General features: G+C 40.2%; 1 long non-coding RNA gene across 1 annotated transcript; it reads left to right on the forward strand.

Moving 5' to 3' along the window:
• The first annotated feature begins 8,549 nt into the window (after nt 1–8,549).
• Nucleotides 8,550–11,453, forward strand: LOC118355567 (uncharacterized). The gene is made up of 2 exons (XR_004818282.1): nt 8,550–8,756; nt 11,236–11,453. It is a non-coding gene; the product is annotated as an uncharacterized LOC118355567 (long non-coding RNA).
• Nucleotides 11,454–11,994: the final 541 nt, after the last annotated feature.

Here is an 11,994-nt window from a genome sequence, read left to right on the forward strand (position 1 = left end):
AGACCATGAGGAGCAGTGATGAGCCATCCCAGCTGAGCCTGGCCCAAACTGATGACCTACAGAATTAGCAACTGAGTAAATGGTTATCTGGGTTGCACACAGGGTTCTCTGGGAAGTGGATGCTGAGATGGAGTCAGGAATGCAAAATATCTATGAAAGGAGAAGGGAAGGAAGCCTGTTTGGCTGGGGGAGGGAAGAGGCGGAGCCATCAGAGCATCATGTTCCTGACAAGTCTCCAACAAGGAGTTCCAAAGCTAAGATTGCCCATTAGCCAAATCCTGAACTGGACAGAAATGGTTAGGTTTTTATACCACAACCTTGCTTTGGCATTGGGTAGGTGCTACCCTGAGATGAAAATGGCCTGCTTAAAAGCTGCCATCTAACTCCATTTCTTCCTGTCAAGCAGTGGGTCCTCACTGCAAGAAGAATCTGAGTGGTGCATCTCCATGTCTGCAACATTCTTTTAAGCCACCACATTTTTAGGATTATTTGTTACCCAGCAAAAGCTAACTGATTCACATAACCACAAGGGAGGCTGGGAAATATAATGAGCTGGACAAGCTCAGCAAACAAAGGAGCCTCTTTTTTTAGAAAAGAGCGTGGGGGTGTAGGCGTGTATGCAGGTGATCACAAATGGTTATAGTTTATCCTTATTACCTACCTGTGTAGTTGTGAAAATTAGAGCTAATATACATGAAGTACCTAGTAAACTTCCCAGAGGTAGATCCAGGTTCTGTTGGGCCAGAAGCTTATATAATTTGTACAACTCTCTCTCTCTCTCTTTTTTTAAAAAAAGTTATTTATTTATTCATGAAAGACACGGAGAGAGAGGCAGAGACATAGGCAGAGAGAGAAGCAGGCTCCCCACGGGGAGTCCGATGTGGAACTCTATCCCAGGACCTCAGGATCATGCCCTGAGCAGAAGGCAGACGCTCAACACCTGAGGCACTCAGGAGTCCCTGTAGGTCTCTTTTTAAGGATACAAAATTACAAAACCAAAATTAAGTCCAAAACCTTGAAAAGGGCCCCTGTAAGTGAGAGCCCCAAAGCTTATCCTTCTTTCACTTTATATAATAAACTTGCCCCTGACAATGCCTGATGGATGATAGGTGTTGAAAAAATTACATGTTATTATTTGTCCACATATATGAAATCACATAGCTGTTAATTTGTTATTGAGTCAGCATTTGCACAAACAAGATGTCAGAAGGTTCACATAGTTGCAAAATCCACACCAACTTCAGTTTCCTTCTTTTTTTCTTTTTTTAAGATTTTATTTATTCATTCATGAGAGACAGAGAGAGAGAGAGAGAGAGAGAGAGAAAGAGGGAGAAGCAGTCTCCATGCAGGGAGCCTAACACGGGACCTGATCCCAGGACTCCAGGATCACGACCTGAGCTGAAGGCAGGCGCTAAACCACTGAGCCATCCAGGGATCCCACCAACTTTAGTTTCCTTCTGAAGGAGAGCCTCATCATCGGCAGAGGCCATTGATTACTTCTGTCTTTCCATCCTATGAACCTCCTGGGATAGAGGAATCTGCAATGGGTTAGGCCTTCACTCTAGAAGCTGGAAATACCAGAAATGCCCTTTCTGAGCCTCTTACAGCCAGGGTGGAGGCACAGCACGAATCACTCAGGACACAAACCCCAGATTTTCAAACAAAAATTACGGTGTGAAGAAGGAATGCAGCAGAATGCTGTCTGGTGGTGTCTCTGGCAACAATGTCCAGTGTCAGTGGGGCAGGGGTGCACGTTGCAGCGTTTGCACCAGTGCAATGGTCCTTGCACCAGTATGAGTATAGACCCTAAAGAATCCATGAGGTGCCCAATATCTTTCAATAGACTTCGTTTCTCTAAGGTTTCATTTATTTATTCATGAGAGACACACAGAGAGAGGCAGAGACATAGGCAAACAGAGAAGCAGGCACCCCACCGTGAGCCTGATGCAGGACTCGATCCCAAGACCCCGGGATCACAACCTGAGCCAAAGGCAGATGCTTAACCACCGAGCCACCCAGGTGCCCCTAGATTTCCTTTCTTAAATCAGCCAAAGTGGTTTTCTCATGCTTTTGACTTGGACCCTGACTGACATACAAGACAGGGGTTTTTACTTTCGGCCCACACAACCGGGGAGCAGGAAATGTTCCCTTTCACTTTGGGTGGATTCCTACATCTGGAAATGCTGAGGGAAAGGAATATGTTTACATGAGAATCCAATGAAAAGGATTTTCCTCCTCTGAGTCAAATTACGCAAGTCTGATGTCTTCTGCCATTTACTTGCTATATGACCTTAGGCTACTCACAGTTTCTAAAAGTCTCTAAAATATCGCTCCTAATACTGGGTTTGGTGTGAGGCTTGGTGTGATAGCACATCTGAATGCGATCTTTAAATTGTTAAGTACTTAACAAGTGTAAGTTATTTTTAAATATAAAAAAAAAAATCTTTCAAGCTCTTGCTCCAAACCTGATCCACTAATTCCCCTCTGTAGGTAGTTTGGGTAGTAATTAAAGTCATTTTACAGGCTTGTACACATTCTTCACATAATTTGAGCTTGTTCCAGCTTGTTTGTGTAATTAATTGGTGACATTTCCCATGCCAAATGTACCTTTGTAATTTTCTTCTTGTTGATGAGGAGTAGGAGTCCCTCATCTCAACAACGTAGATATTCTTCAAAATTTCTGAAGAAACATACTTTATCATCTGGATTCTTAAGAAAAAAGTAAATTTAATGTGGGTGAAAATAATTCAAGATGGTTTATGCAATCACAGGTCAATCTTCGTGGTTTTCCATTCTTAGTTTGAAGCTTCAGAGTTTCTCTTTAGGATTTTCTTTCTGGAATTTCTCTTGGTAAGACACCTTGGATAAAGATAGGGAAGCCAATCTTGGAGACAGCAGCACTGTATTTTTGTAATTATTCTTGAGGTTCCTTGTAAAATATTGTTTGGCCTATACATAATACATATTTATGCAGAGAAAATGAAAATACAAAGAAGAAAACCTTCTAAATCCCATTATTACCACTTTGTCATTTAGTTAGTTGTTGTTTACTTGCATATTATGTGTATAATTATTCATTGCTGTGGAACACACCACCCCAAACCTAGTGGCATAACACACTTCATGTTGTACAGATTCTGTGTGGAATTCAGGAATTCAGAGTGGAGTGGCTGCACTGCTCCAGGGCTTCAGCTGAAAGAACTGCTGGTGACTCACTAGCTGGGACTGGAATCATCTGGTGGCTTCTTCACTCATCTGCTGATTGAGCTGGGAGTACTTGAAGGCTGGACTCGGCTGGGGTGTTGACTGGAGTCTAAGCATCTAAATTCAGCCTCCCCACCAAATGTGTGTGGTTTGGGCTTTACACAGCATGGCAGGCAGTTCTGAAAAGTGTCTTAAGAGCATTCTTCTGGAGAGTATTCTAAGAGAATTGGGCAGAAGCTCCATGACTTTCTATGAATTAACTTCAGAATCCACTGAGTATCACTTTCTCCATACCCTATTGGTCAAAACAGCCACAAGCTCATCCAGATTCAAGGGGAAGAGGACCCCACCATCAATGGGAAAAACAACAAAGAATTTTGTTTAAAACGAGTTTAAAACATGCATTGTGAAAGACCTTTTCACGTGGCCAACACAGTATATACCACATATAAACACGCATCTATGTTCACATACATTTTTATTTTATTTTTTATTTTTTAAAAATATTTTATTTATTCATGAGAGACAGAGAGAGAGAGAGAGAGAGAGAGAGGCAGAGACATAGGCAGAAAGAAAAGCAGGCTCCATGCAGGGAGTCCGAGGTGGAACTCGATCCTGGGACTCCAGGATCACGGGGAAGGCGGGCGCCCAACCCCTGAGCCACCCAGGCGTCCCTCAAATATATTTTTAAAACAAAAGTAGAACCACATTATGTATTAAATATAATTTTATGTAAAAAGGAAATAATTTTATTGAGATGACTGTTGATTTTCAAGAACTGTTAAATTCCAAGTTCTAAACAATGATCTTAAAATGATCACCAAAGTGCATTTAAAATTTAATTCAGTTGGGTGTCCCTGGGTGGCACAGTCAATTTAGGGATCAACTCTTGGTTTTGGTCTAGGATATGATCTCAGGGTCATGATCTTAGGGTCCTGATCTCAGGGTCCTGAGATGAGCTCCGCCCTGCATTGGTCTACATGTCCAGTGAGGAGTTGGTTTAGGGTTGTCTCTCCCTCATGGTTCGCACATGCTCTCTCTTTCTCTTCTTCTTAAATAAATAAATAAACCTTTAAAAAAAAAAAGAAAAAAAGGTTAATTCAGTCAGAAAAATAAAATTTTGGAAAAACAGCATCTACCGAGTGTTAAAAATATATAGCTCTAAATAGTGATAGTATTTCTAGTTTCAAAGCTATTATTTGGGTTATTTTTTTAAGATTATTTATTTATTTACTTATTGAGAGAGCAAGCACAAGCAGGGGAAGGCAATAGAGGGAGAAGAAGAGAGAGAACCCCAAATAGACTCCATGATGCCCAATGTGGGCCTGATGCCCTGACTCTGAGACCATGACCCCAGTTGAAATCTAGTCAGCCACTCAACCCACTGAGCCACCCAGGTGCCTTCAACATTTTATTTAAAGACAAAGTATAGGACTCTAACCCCAGCTTGTGTTTAAAAAAGAAAAAGCACTAATAAATAAGGTGTATTTCATCTCATAATTTTTAAGATACTGTGAATTCCATGTAGTAAAATTATGGTTCAACTCTTTCATATTCACAGGGCTATAGAGAACACTCTTCCAATGTTGTTATGCTCCAAATAATCCAAGGCCTATTCACAAGCTGACTCTGATTCAGAGATCTGGGCCTGCTCCTAAATTCTACATTTCTAACCAGCTCCCAGAAAAAGCTACAGCTCCTCTGCAGGCCAATCAATTTTTGAGCAACAAAGGTTAGAACAGAGGGAAGACCCAAACAACAATAAACTTTGCATAGTCTCTATTCTTTAACTTTTTTTTAATTATAAAAGAAATACATGTTTATGATATGGAATTTCTGTACTGTAAACATATATAATCCCCTTAATGACTACTATCCTTCAGAGAATGGAAAATAATATATATATATTTTTTGGAAAATAATATTAACTAATATTTATTTGTGTGTTTATGTGTGTGTTTATTGAGCTCTAAGTTATTTAAATGAGCCTTCAGGCATAGGCTCAGGCAACCACATGAGAGAAATGCTATTACTCTCCTCATTTTACAGATAAAGGAATGGAAGTATAGAGGGATTAGCTTAGTCATCTTCGCAGCTAGAAGATGCCAGAGGTAGGATTCAAACTGACCATTCTGACTCCAGACCCTTCAGTCTGAACCACAGGGCAACCTGCCTCGTCTCTTAATTTTGTTCTGTGTACACGCTAACAATGAATTATAATAATAATTTTTTAAAAATGTGAAATTTTTCTGTGCATATTATTTATTTATTTATTTTGCATGCAAGTAGTTTATTTGGGGAAGAGTTCCAGGAAACTGGAGTGGGAGTTTCTTCTATGAATGAAATAAAGAAGGAGACAAAACCAATGCAATGGTGAGTTAGTGAGCTGGTTCCCATTCTGGGCACCTGGGGCTTAATCCCCCTGGAGACCCTCTACAGAACTGGAGTATGTACCAGAGAGGCCCCCAGACAATAAGAAAGGAATAACCAATGGGGCCCAGAGGAGGCGCTATCTAGTTGCACCTGTACACAGCTGGTGGTGTACAGTAAATTTTTAAGTTTTTAAAGTTTTTAAAATTTAAAATAATTTTCATGCACATAATCAAAGATTTAAATTGAAATTAGTCTATGGATTAAAAAGCAAGTCTCTGACTTGCTTCTAGTAACTCAGTCCTCTTTCCGGGGCAATTTCTGTATGTACTTTCCTATATATCTTTTCAGAGGTATGCCTTGTATATGCAAAGTAATCCTTCATTTTCCCCCTTTCCTTAACTCGACTACTGGACTGTGCCTTTACAAATTTCTATCTAACCACCTTGATAATTATTTACATTTATGTTTAAAACTCTGTCTTCTTTGGAAGGACCACAGTATTTTATTTATGTCTGTACCATAATTTACTTAACCACTCACTGATAATACTGATACTTCCAATATTTTTTTTAAGTCAAGATGATTGAGGTAATACATACAATAGATCTCACCCTTCTATGTGTACAACACTGAGAATTTTGGTGGATGTATAAAATTCCACCACTCCAGAAGCTCCCTACTGCACCTTTTATAGACAATCCCCAGCATTTATTGACAGTCCACTGATTTATAGACATTTATAGACAACCACTGATCTGTTTTGTTTCTGTATTTTACCTTTTCCAAAATGTCACTAAATGGAATCATATAGGATGTAGACTTTTGGGTCTGATTTCTTTCACTGAGCCCAACGCAATTGAGATTTGTCTGTGTGTACATCAATGATTTGTTCTTTTTATTACCGAGTTATATCCCATTGTATGGATATACCAGAGTTTGTTTATCCATTCACCAGTCATAAGATGTTGGGTTGTTTCCAGTTTGGGGCAATGATGGATAAATCTGCCATTATTGCATGCTGGCTTTTATGTTGACATAAGTTTTTATTTCTCTTCAGTAAATACCTAAAAGTGGGATTACTGGGTTCTATGGTAACTTTAAGTTTGACTCAGGGAGCAGTTGAACCTCTTGGTCAAAGTAACTCTTCCACTTTGCTTCCTCACCAGGAATTATGCATGCTCACCAGCATTTCATATTGTCAGCTGTTTTTATCTTAGCCATTTTGATAGAGGTGTATGGTTCGTCTACTATAAATAGTGCTATAATGAATATCCTTATACACATATCCTTTGTAATTAGTGTGATTATCTTTAAGATACATTCTTAGAACCAGAACTGTTGGGCTAAAGGGTGTGAAAGATTTATCCAATAGTGTCATACAACCTTCTGAGAGAGTGGAGCCAACTAGGCATGGCAGTGCCTGTCTCCCCTCATCCTCATCAACACAGTGTTATTCATTCTTACTACACATTTTTAAGTGAAATTTTACTTTAGATGATTGCTCTGCACATATCTACCTCATCTGTTGTTGGTGGGGACTTAATGTAAAGCTTTTAGAGCGGTACTTGCTGTGCAGAGGGTGGCAGAGGATGTTGTATGATTGTCATTGCCATTCAATTAAACACATTATTTTTTTTAAGATTTTATTTATTTATTCATGACAGAGAGAGAGAGAAAGAGAGGCAGAGGGAGAAGCAGGCTCTGTGCAGGGAGCCCGATGTAGGACTCGATCCCCGGTCTCCAGGATCACGCCATGATGGGCTGAAGGCGGCGCTAAACCGCTGAGTCATGGGGGCTGCCCTAAACACATTATTGTTTGCCTTGCTCTCTGAGTTCTTTGTATATGCAGGGGTGCTTTTCTGTGAAGATCTCAAACATTCCATTTATGCTGGCCAGGAATTCAGAGGCTGTGTTGTTGTTATTTAATTAGTTAACTTTATTTTTTAGAGCAGTTTTAGGTTCATTGCAAAACTGAGTGAAAAGTACAGGTGTTCCCATATACCCCTTCCCTCCCCTCCCATAACCCTTCATATGATCAATATCCTCCACTGGAGTGGTACATTTCTTATGATTGATGAGCCTATGTTGATACATCATTATCACCCAGAGTTACATTAGGGTTCACTCTTGATGTACATTTTATAGGTTTTGGCAAATGCATAATGACATTATGTACCATTGCAGTGCCATATAAAATAGTTTCATTGCTTTAAAGAATCCTCTATGTTCTGCTTATTTATCCCTCCCTTCCCCCAACCCCTGCCAACCACTGATCTTTTTTACTTTCTCCACAGCTTTGCCTTTTCCAGAATGTCATAGAGTTGGTATCATATAATATGTAGCCTTTTCCGATTGGCTTCTTCCACTTAAATGCATATTATACATTTCCTCTGTGTCTTTTCCAGGCTTGATATCCGACTTCTTTTTAGCACTGAATAATATTCCATTGTACCATTTATTGATCCATTTACCTGTTAAAGAACATCTTAGTTGCTTCCAAGTTTCAGCAATTACGAATAAAGCTGCTATAAACATCCATGTGCAGATTTCTGTGTGGACATAAGTTTTCAGTTCATTTGGGTAAATACCAAGGAATGCAATTGCTGGATCTTATGGTAAGAATATGTTTAGTTTTGTAAGAAACTGCCAAACTGTCTCCTAAAGTAGTTGTACTATTTTTTTTCATTCCCACTAGCTTTCTGTTCCTGTTGCTCCATATCCTAGCCAGCATTTGGTGCTGTCAGTGCTTTGGATTTTGGCCATCCTAATAGATGTGTAGTTGTGAGATAATAGAAAATATATATATTGGCCTCAGTCCCTGGTTCCTAGCACAGAGCTTTGAAACCCTTGAATTTCCTAAGTGATAAGAGCATAGGAACATCTTTCGTTCTAATATTCGGTCTTTAACCCCCATTCCCGATACAAGCATTCTAAATTCCTTGGCATTTCCTAGGTGATAGGAGTGTCTTTTGCAATAATGAGGCAACTCTTGGTGGGCTTCTGGAAGGGGGCTGGTCACCAGAAAGACGAGGCCATTATTAGAAGCTTGTGATTTTCAGCTCTACGCCCCATTCTCCAGAGAGGAGAGAAAGGCTGGAAATGGAGTTAATGATCAATCATGCCTATTTGAGGAAGCCTCCACAAAAATCCCAAAAGTATATTGTTCAAAAAGCTTCCAGGTTGGTGAATACCCGGAGGTGTGGGGAGAGCAGTGTCCAGAGAGGATACAGACATTCCACTCCACTTTCTACATACCTTGCCCTACCTATGTATCTCTTCTGCCTGGGTGCTCATCTGTATCCTTTATTATATCCTCTTATAATAAGCTGGAAAGCAGTAAGTAAACTGTTCTCCAGAACTCTGAGAGCCACTCTAATGACCTAATTGAACCCAAAGAGGGAGTGGTGAGGTGCACGGGGTGGCACAGTTTAGTTAAGTGTCCAGCTCTTGGTTTCAGCTCGGGTTGTGATCTCAGGGTCCTGAGATTGCGCCCCGGGTCAGGCTTTGTGTTCAGCAGGGAGTCTGCTTGAATTTCTCTCTCCCTCTGCCTTACCCTCCTCACTCTCTCTCATTCTCCCTCTAAAATAAAATTTTTAAATCTTAAAAAAAAAAAAAATGGGAGTAGTGAGAACCTTCAATCGATAGCCAAAGGGTCAGAAGCACAGGTGACAACTTGGACTTGCGATTGCCATCTAAAATAGAGGGGCAGCAGTCTTGTGGGATCTGGTGCTATCTCTAGGGAGATAGTGTCAGAATCGAGTTAAATTGCAGGATTTCCAGCTGGTATCACAGAGAATTGTTTGGTTGGGGAACCACCTTTCCCTCAACACATGGTGTCAGTGTTGTGAGTGTGGCAGTAGTCTGGGAGTAAAACAGACACATGGGAAGAGAGTTGAGTTTCTCCTACACAGTAGTGATATCTCATTGTTTTAATTTACATTTCTCTGATGACATGATGTGAAGCTTCTTTCCATAGACTTACTTTCATTGTTATATCTTCTTTGGTAGAGTGTCTGTTAAGGTCTTTGGCCCATTATTTATTTTACTTATTTTTTTTAAAATTGTTTATTTATTTATTTGAGAGAGACAGAGAGAGAGCATGTGTGTGAGCAGGGGGAAGGGAAGACGAAGAGGGAGAGAGAGAGAATCTTAAGCAGACTCCCCACCAAGTGTAGAACCCAACACAGGGTTCAATTCCACAACTCCCAAGATCCTGACCTGAGCCAAAACTAACAGTCAGACCCTCAACCAACTGTGCCACCCAGGCGCCCCTGGCCCATTTTAAAAAATCAGGCTGTTTGTTTTCTTATTGTTGAGTTTTAAGAATTTTTTTGTATATTTCAGAGAATAGCCCTTTATTGGATGTATCTTTTGCAAATATTTTCTCCCAGTCTATGGCTAGTCTTCTCATCTTCCTCTTTTATTTTCAACTTGTCCTTTCTCACTTAACAGTGCATCATCTACTTGATTATTTTTCATATCAGGTTCCCTTCTGAGAGTGTTGCTTGCTTGGCACGTATACTCATAGGCTGGCACTCTTGGGTTCAGATTACTCTATTTTTATAAAAGATTTTATTTGTTTATTCATAAGAGACACAGAGAAAGAGAGAGAGAGGCAGAGACACAGGTGGAAGGAGAAGCAGGCTCCATGCAGGGAGCCCGACGTGGGACTGTATCCCGGGTCTCCAGGATCACGCCCTGGGCTGAAGGCGGGCTAAATCGCTGGGCCACCGGGGCTGCCCTACTCTATTTTTAAAAAATATTTTATTTATTTATTTGAGAGATAGAGAGAATGAGCAGGAGGGAGGGAGAGAGGGAGAGGGGAAGCAGACGCCCTTTTAAGCAGGGAGCCTGACGTGGGACTTGATCCTAGAACGCTGGGATCATGACCTGAGCCAAAGGCAGATGCTTAACATCTGAGCCACCCAAGTGCCCCTTAGGTTACTCTTTTTAATAATACTTGTAGACATTCTTTACTTAGGGCTGTGAAAGACAAGAGAAAGATTAGTTGAGATAATTGAATCCATATTATGGAATAACCCATGTACAGATACAGCTTAGTATAACTATTCAGTATGTATAGAGTTATAATAATTTACAGATAGAATTAAATATGACTCTAATTTTTCTACTTTCTGCATAGTACTTATTTCTACCGCACACATTATGTTTTTGCTCATTTATATAGCTCCTTATAATCTTAGCTCTTCCAATGAAATATAAGTGCTAATATTACAGGAAGCTGTTCTGTTCACCACTGTGAGCCTAAAACAGCATCTGGCACATAGTAGGCTGTGTGTTCATATGTAATGGATACATTTATGAATAAATTACTCTGGGGTCCTGTATCCTTCAGATATTGGTGAGACCTTAAAGCAGCTGTGGCTAACGGAAATGTGTCTGCCTTGATTCTGAGCCATTCCTTTGTCTGTTTGTCTTCAGATCTGCCTATACCTGTCTTTAGATCTATCCTGCATCCAGTGATGATCACATCACTTTCTATTGTTGGAGCAGAAGCCCTCATTGCAGGGAATCCTTTGTTCCCATGTCTGAAATTGCTCAGAGAGCAGATTTAAAGGACAAAGTATCAAAGAATGGTATTTTTAAGGCTCTTGTTATAACATATGTGACTCTAATTCTGCAAAATCCTTGCTTCAGCTGCCAGGAAATGCCCTTGAATGCTGGCAACCATCAATTGCCTTCTGCAGGGGCTGTGGCAACTGGAAGCATTTCAGCAGAAGAGCACAACATTCAGTCCTGGGATGCCTAGAAAATTCCCCGTCTGACTCTCTCTGCTCAAGAGACTTCCTTTCCATTATCACCTTGGCTATCTCGATCATAGCTGGCTGAATGAAGAATAAAATACAGTAACTTTACTAGGGTTGTTATTTATCTATGCCAGGCATACATATGGTGTATTATGCATGGGAGAAGGTACTCATTACATGCTAATAGATTAAGTCTCATTAATATTTAGGGTTGATAATTAGGAAATGTGTACCTAAAAAATCACATTACACCAAAGGAAGTATATAAATAGTCAATACACATATGAAAAGATGATCAACATCAGTAATCTTTAGGAAAACACAAATCAAAACTACAAGGAGAGGGACACCTGGGTGGTTCAGTTAGTTGAGTGTCCAACCCTTAGTTTCGGCTCGGGTCATGATCTCAAGGACATGAGATCAAGCCCTACATTGAGCTCCATGCACAGCTGGGAATCTGTTTGGGGTTCTGTCTCCCTTTCCCTCTGCTGCCAACCCCTACTCTCTCTCTCTCTAAAATAAATAAATCTTTTTAAAAATGCAAGGAGATATGACTTCACACCTATTAGGATGGCTATTATAAATTTATTTTCTTTTTTCTTTTTTTTTAGGCAATGGGGTAGAGACAGAGGGAGAGAGAGAGAGAATC

Source organism: Canis lupus, chromosome 8, assembly GCF_003254725.2.
Source record: "Canis lupus dingo isolate Sandy chromosome 8, ASM325472v2, whole genome shotgun sequence".
Classification (NCBI taxonomy): domain Eukaryota; kingdom Metazoa; phylum Chordata; class Mammalia; order Carnivora; family Canidae; genus Canis; species Canis lupus.